The sequence below is a fragment of the Lepisosteus platostomus genome, chromosome 5 (assembly GCF_059453375.1).
Source record: "Lepisosteus platostomus isolate fLepPlt1 chromosome 5, fLepPlt1.hap1, whole genome shotgun sequence".
NCBI lineage: Eukaryota > Metazoa > Chordata > Actinopteri > Semionotiformes > Lepisosteidae > Lepisosteus > Lepisosteus platostomus.
In genome coordinates, this window is record NC_142615.1 from 40,946,432 (window position 1) to 40,954,414 (window position 7,983).

Sequence of the window (7,983 nt, forward strand, 5' to 3'; positions counted from 1 at the left end):
ACATCCCAGCTGTGCCTTTCTTCCTGTCTTTTTGTGCAGAAAGTACCATTTTGGACAACCGCATAGGGCTTGATTTAGTTTAATGCATGAATGCATTTCCTTTCTGCAACAACTTGTTTTTCAAGAAATTCATACAGCTTGTGAAAAATGAAATTTAATTCTTGGCTATCAGAGCAGAAGGAATATTGCCGAGTGGCAAGAAAATGCAAGCAATGTTTATTTTTTGACCGGAAAGGTGCGAATAGAGAAAAGCCTCTCTCATCAGTCTCTGTGGCGCAATCGGCGAGCGCGTTTGGTTGTTAACTGAAAGGTTGGTGGTTCAAGCCCACCCAGCGACGATGTTCTTAATATTGTCAATGTAAACACTGCCTCCGCTAAAGCCGAAACCTTAACCCTCTTTATATTTGCCGAAAATGCCAGTCTTTTGCCCGTGTCCAAGAACAACACTTGAGACCGGGGAAGTCAAATAGTGATCAACACCGCAACTCCCCAGACAACCATATTCACAAAGTATCTTTGAATGGCTGGCGGGAGATATCATTTATACTCCTGTTGCGTCCTCTGCTAAAATAGTTTAGAAATACAACGCGGATTTGTTTGAGAATTTGCCAAGCATTGTTACGTTAGCACTGTGAAGTTGGATGTTGACATTTTGATATTGTAACGCAACGGGGGCTCAGGCGGGCGCCCTTGCCGCATCTGGTCGGCCCCATCCCGACTGAGGCTCGAACCCGGGACTTCCACGTCTCTCTGCAGCGACCTAGCCCCGTGAGCTAAAGAGAGATCTCTTTACAGCCCAGTAGCTGTAGTCCTGCTATCACAGGGAAGGGCGGTGACGTCACCTGCTCTGGTACGCCGGCTCTTACACAGTACCTGTCGGCCGTAAGCGTTACAATATATTTACCTTCATTTTAACATAAATATAAAAATAAATGCTGTACAATCTACGCTGTACAATCAAACACAGGTATATTTTGGGTCTCGTGCTGATCGTCCTGTGGATCCAAAAGAAAATGTTAAAGCTGATACATTTTCGATTGTAATTTGCATCTAGCTACAATGTCCCTGGAAAAGAGATTTTATTCGTTGCGTGCAATCGCTATCTTTTACTTTACGTATGGTAGTGGAAATAGTTTTAAAAATGTTTTCTAAAGAAGATTGTATTGCCAGGACCTGCCTTTAGCGCTCAGTAACGATTACGCTGTTGATATAGATGGAGAAGAAATGTAAGATGAATTGATGATCTAAGCTAAAATATCCCTAACACGCCTCCTGTAACAGTGTTTGTATTCATAGCAAGTAATATTCTTTTTCAAACCCGAACGTTGCTTTTGCATTAAGTGTTATGTAACCATTAGCGTTTTCGGTAGCTTCTGAAGAGCGCACTTTTCCAAACTGAAGCCTATAAGAACATTATTCAAGATGCACCATGGCCCAGAATCTTGCATCGGGACAAGGATTAACATCAATTGAAAGTACTCCCAAATAAAAGACTTGACGGAAAAATTGAAAGAGTAGGCAAGTATTAAAAAAACACCATAACTTCTCGGCTTCGAATCTCTTTCCTGTTTCAGGCCATGTAAAATGACATAATCAGTGGAGTCATGCCGCGGTTGTGAGTTCAAGCCTCACCTGGAGCAGCCTGGTTTTCTGTCTTGACAGGTAAACAGTGTTTTGTGTTATTTGCTAAATGGAGAGGATTCTGTGTTAATTGTGCTCCTCCTGGGAGAGGTCAAGATGAGAAGTTCATGAGGCTGGTGGTAAATATCCCGTCCAGGAATATCGGGGCTGTAGGGGGTCAGATCTATAGATATAGTAAACACATCAGTGGAGACGGTGTGTCTGCTCTCTGTGAGAGAGCCGGACGGAAAGAATAATCTGTGTTCTGAGAAGAAGAGACCCTCGTTGGAAGAGCGGCGCTCCTCACAGGAGAAAATGAAAAATAAATCTTTTTCAGGGACGCTGATTGTTCTCTTTGGGGGAATTAAAAGGACTTGCGGCGAGTGACCTCGTGGCGCAACGGTAGCGCGTCTGACTCCCGATTAGAAAGTTGTGTGTTCAAATCACGTCGAGGTCAGCTGATGTGTTTGCAGGTGCTGCTGGTGCTGAACCCGGAAATTACACCACGCAGTCGGGTTTTATCTGTACACCACATAGGTAATCTGAACGAAAAAACAGAACACCCAGTCAGGAGCTTATACAGCGAATCATCTCGAACACGACAATAGAAAAGGCACACTGCACATCCACGAAACATCACGTCCGGCTTTAGAGACAGTAACATCAGAGAATGGAAGTCCCAGACCTCCTTTTTGTTACAGGTCCAAGCAAACCTGAAAGTTAGGGAGTGTTTGGTCACTTTTGTATGAAAAAGTGTCTGAAGCCTGTAATTATAATTTGCCCTTTTTTAATTGTGGTAGAAATCCACTCCCATGTACCAAGACCTACGGTATATTCATGTTTGTTTAAATGACTAACGCTATTGGACATTAGCTGGTGTTTTTTGTAACGATTTGCTATTTCATGCAGGAAAGAAAGGAAACCAGACCCAACGTTTGCTTTCAGGTGCGGTCTATTTACATAACGGACATCTGCTTCTGAGGAGCCTGATTTAAATCACACAACCCCGGTAGAAGTCGAATCGACAATCTTATAAACCGAAATCAGACGCGTTATCCATTAAACCACTAGCCCATCACGTAACTGAATTGCACTTTGGTGAGTTCAGCGCCGCTACTAGTACACCACCCCATCTACAATTTCTAAGTAAGAAACGTGTTTTCTACATTTTTATCAGTTTTAAAAAATCATCACTTTTAAACAGACAAAGCCTTTATGTGTCGCTCTGAATTTCTAATTGATTTAGAATTCAAAGAAAATAGCGTTTTGTTCCACAACGGCGTGAAATGATCACGTCTTTCACTCTACTTCTCTCTTGCAGTAAAGCAGATCTTGCTAGGTGAGCATTTGCTCCGGTAACTTAGGTCACTTTTCATGTTAACTCACTTCTTCTAAACACAACATTTCCTGGTGCATGTTTTCTCCATGTAAAAAAGACATTTTCTCTACATGATTTCTCTTTTTTTTTCATCAAAGTGTACAGAAAGAAGAAAGAAAGGAAAAGCGTCATAAATGAACTCTGTCGCCCGTGGGAGATGTCAAGCGCATTGGTCATGAAAAGTGCCCGATAAAAGCCATTTTTGTACGTTTCTCTTAGTGTCGGGGCTCCTATTGAATGTAAAGGAGGCAACGTGCTCAGCCAGCCGACTCAGCGCTTACTTAACGCAGGTGTCTCAGAGCGGTGTGTCCAAGCAGCAGTAAAAGAGGAGAATTCTGCCGGCGCCGTGGCTTAGTTGGTTAAAGTACCTGTCTAGTTAACGGAAATCCTGGCTCCAAATCCCAGCAGCCCATTGCCTGTGTTGCACTGGACACCCTGTAAATCATCAAAAGCACATCGAGCTCCTTGGTAATGAAATTGCCGGATAAAAGCCACTTCACATCCTTTCTCAACTTGCTCAGCGAGCAGGCTCACCGCACACCGAACGAAGATGTGACAGAGAGGTGTGTGCAAGTGGCTTTAAAAGGGCAGCGCTTCGCCGGCGCCGTGGCTTAGTTGGTTAAAGCGCCTGTCTAGTAAACAGGAGATCCTGGGTTCAAATCCCAGCGGTGCCTGTCTTCGCGCACCGTTTATTGTTATAGACAATATGCTTCTGCATTATGTTTAAAGGAAGTGTTCATTTCGTTTTTGGCACAACTTGTTTTTCAAGAAATCCACACATTGCGAAAGATAAAATGCTCATCTTTCTTATCAATGCAAAAGAATTACTGCCAGCTGGCAAGAAAATGACAACGATTTTTTATTTTACTTTAGCCCAAAATCTGTGAGTGTAGAAAAAATACGACATGTGTCAGTTTCTATGGCACACTCAATCAGGGTGTCCTTCAGTTAATCACAACGTTGGTAGATCAAACGCACCCAGAGACACACTTCGAATTAATCCGATCTAAACATTACCTTCTCTAAATGTGATTGAGTTTCTTTCCACGTCCTTAGCCGTCTTGATGTTTGCAGAGATTTTAAACTTTTGACACGAGTCAAACTACAAGTAAATAGTTGAGTTCCTAAGTCGATATCACCGGGAATGTGAATATAAATGTAAAAATCAATATTTCTGCTGTCTCCTGAGAAACACAAGTATAGAGTCAAAACACAATAAATAATGCTAAAAAACTATTCAGTTAACACCCAGATGTGACAAAACACTTTAAAGACTTACACCCCCTTTAAATATGTATTTCCTTAATATCAGTTCTCTTCCCTCCCCAGGATACCTGCAAATTCACTATCGCATATTAAAGGCTGTGTGTAAGTCTTACATGTGTTCTGTCACATCTGGGTGTTAAATTAATAGATGTGTTGTGTTATTTAATATGATTTGACTCCACGCTTGTGTTTCTCGGGAGACAGCAGAAATATTGGGGTTTTGCGGCTACAGAAAATAATGTGAACTTTACAGGCAAACGTAAGGTTACCTTAAAGAAACAAAAACTTATTGTCACCCTTTTCAACGTAATATTTTTAAGACATTTGTTCAGAATAATATATCTTCTCGTGTCTGTGGCTGTTGTCCTACAATAACGGTGGTGAAATAGCAGGAATGTGCGGAAAGAATCGGAGATAGAACAGAAGACTCATCTAGTCGATAGTAAGGTTGTGTAGGACCGCACACACTACGATGTCAGTGTTGAGTAGCGTGGTTTAAAAGGTTCTTCACGAACCAGGAAGGAGTAGAAACCTACAGTCTTCTGATCCGTAATCAGACACGTTATCCATTGTGCCATTGGCATTTGTATTGCATTCCCATACAGCACCACATTGAGTTCAGAGCCGCTACTATTCATGTGGTTTGTACGTGTGTCTAGTTACTACGTCTTTCATTATGTCTGGTTTAAAATAATGTATCTTTAAAACAGACAAAGGGTTTATGAGTCTCCCTGAAATTCACACACGAAGAATAAAAAATATCGCGTTTAAAAAGAATACAGAGATGCCGGCGATAGAAAACGGAGCGTCTTAAGTGCGCGCTATCACTGAACTAAACTCCCGATCAGTAAGTTTGTCGGCGGCTTTTTAGTTGTGTTAGGAAGAGCAAACAGTCCACAGTGTACATTTTAAAGGTCTAAGCAAAACAATCAGACTTGAGGATTATTCAGAACAGGAGCCTTTACTTCTTTGTATACTGAGCTTTCGGGTGAATGTCAAAGTGAAAGACAAATTCTCAATATTCACTTTTTGATTAAGGAACAAGAAAACACCATCCTTCAAACTGGATTCAGACCAGGGACATAAGAAATACTCGCTGTTTTTTCTACAGTCTTAAGATCTAGCAACTGAGCTATCGAGAGGTCGAAAAGCAAACGCTTTGTCACACGTGTAGCCCAATGTAGTGTAGTGTTACTCTTTATTTAAATCCCAGTTCGACATCAAAATACTCACTCCCATAGTCTCGTTCAGAAGAAGAAATGGACCAGGCTTCTACTCTATAAACGTCCAGAGTTCTTATAAAACGTTTGAAGGGACATCAGTGCAGGCGGAAATTGACCCTTTTTCTAGTGGGATCAGGATCATATAAAACCTTTCTTTTGGACTGAGAAGAGGATCATGGAGACACTCAAAACATACTTGTCTTTGGTTCTTTCGAGGACGAATGGAGTATTGAGCTGCAAGCATCGGTTCAAATCAGAACTCTCTGCTACTGCAGTTGCTTGTTTGAGAGTTTCTTCAAACCTTTCAACTGAACGTTGATATCAAGTGATATTGACGGTAATATCATATGGATTTTGGTTTTCTTTTGATGGAAAATTGTATTAAAATACAAGCCTCTTTCACAGTTGTATAATACTTTCCCTTGCATCCTCAGATAAAAATTCTAAATACCAAAAAGTTACAATATATGGAATAGCATTTATTTTAAAATGTATTTTAAAATTTGCGTTTATTTACAGCTTAGTAAAGATAACATTGCTAATATTGATGGTGTAGAAATGTAAATGAATTGATAGCTTTTTCTGAGCTAAAAAAGTCCTACAACGCCTCCTGTAACAGATAAGGACTCATAGCAAGACAAGACATGCTATTGCATTGCGCATTTTGCAGATACGACCAGTTTCTGCTTCTGGTGAGTGCATTTTTTCCAAACTGAAATTAACAAGAACATTTTCAAGATGCGCCATGTCCCTAAATCGTTCATCAGGACTACTATTAATATCAGGTGAAAGCAGTACAAAGCATAAATTTAACCTAAATATTAAGAGACTATATCTGTCAGCTACTGCTGTAAGTTATGTTCAGCCAACGCTAGAAATATTACTGCTCTACTACAGTAGCTAAAGAAAGCCAATCCAACTTAGAAACAGATCACAAGTCGCAGACATAAACCGACGAGGATGGGATTCGAGCCCACGCGTGCAAAGCACAATGGATTAGCTGTCCATCGCCTTAACCACTCGGCCACCTCGTCACGAAAGCACCCACCTTGGGCATGATTTTGCTCGGCGACCAGGCTCAGCACATCGACCTCAGATGTCTCAGAGCGGTGTGTCCAAGCGGCTGTATAAGAATAGGTAATAGGTTTATTCCATGCTGAAAAAAAGAAGAAAGAGAACACAGCAATAGCTTGCGAAAGATGAAATGGAAGCGAATTTTTTTGTTCACCAAAAGTATGTAAATGAAAACGATGAAGGTGTAAGCATTTCTGTGGTGCAATTGGTTAGCGTGTTCACCTATTAACCCCAAGGTGGGTTTTTTGATCCCACCCAGGGACGCACTTCTTCCTATAGTAAACATCATCACCGCAAAAATTTAATTGTTCCGCAAAACCTGAACTATTTTGATATTTGCAGTAGTAAACAATTGAGTACCAGAGTCAACATTACCGGGAATTTCCAATAATTTCCGATATTGGCAACTTGCGAGCAGTTAGTATTCACCCATGGAATTATATGTTCCAGTGGGTGGCGGGAGAATTCACTTATGCTCCCGTTGCATCTTCAGCTAAAGTAATTTAAAATACAACGCAAAATTGAGAACTTGACAAGCAAAAACGACAGATCGCCGAAGTTGTATTTTAATATTTTCGTATATTTACTTTAATTTGAATATAAATGTTAACATAAACGCTGTTCAATATAATGTAATTTTGTTGTACTTTTAAAATATTACAGCTGAGGATGCGAGGGGGGCTATTACACCTTGCCAAACATCTAAATAATTGTAAAAGAGGCTGGCATTTTAATAAAACGGGCGATCAAAAGAAAGCCACAAATAGTACGGTATTATGCTCAATATCCCTCGATATTGAAGGTCAGATGAAGAACTTGAAGAAACTCTCAAAGAATCAACGGCAATAGCAGAGGATGTTGATTTTGAACCAATGTTTGCACCTCAATTATGCAGCAGTCTTTGCTTGACAGACTTCCTCAAGATATTCGGTGTTCTATACAGAAAATCGAAAATTAAAGGGCTAACGTCCCAAGGGGGGTGGTCCGAGGCAAAGACTGCGTTAGAGGAAGACTACGCTCGGCACGATAACGCGTGTCTAATACTCGGCCCCTGAAAGGCATCATATTCGTTGAACTGCCTACCAGCTGTGACTCTTGCACGAATTTCGCGGTACGTGTGTACGATCTTATAATTCAGGAATATCAATGGTCAGACGTTTATGGTGGGTTTGTGTTTTGTATTATTTAATGAATGGAAAAAAAACATTTTCAAAACTACAGCTCGAATGGAATAATAAAAAAAGTTTATTTGCCTGTTTGTTGTAACAGCTGTGCCAAAAATATTCATCTACATCAGAATAGTACCTGAACGTGACTGGACCTTATTGGATTTTAGGAAATTTATTTTTGCACATCTTCGCCTACGATCAGGAATACCTTCCTGTTTTCAGCGTGTTTATTGTTTCTACCTGTGATCTCGGA

General features: G+C 40.6%; 2 non-coding genes across 2 annotated transcripts; both read left to right on the forward strand.

Annotated features, from left to right (window-relative positions):
• The first annotated feature begins 2,005 nt into the window (after positions 1 to 2,005).
• trnag-ccc (transfer RNA glycine (anticodon CCC)) lies at positions 2,006 to 2,077 on the forward strand. The gene has a single exon. It is a non-coding gene; the product is annotated as a tRNA-Gly (tRNA).
• A 1,521-nt stretch (positions 2,078 to 3,598) lies between these two features.
• trnat-agu (transfer RNA threonine (anticodon AGU)) lies at positions 3,599 to 3,672 on the forward strand. Its single transcript has one exon. It is a non-coding gene; the product is annotated as a tRNA-Thr (tRNA).
• Positions 3,673 to 7,983: the final 4,311 nt, after the last annotated feature.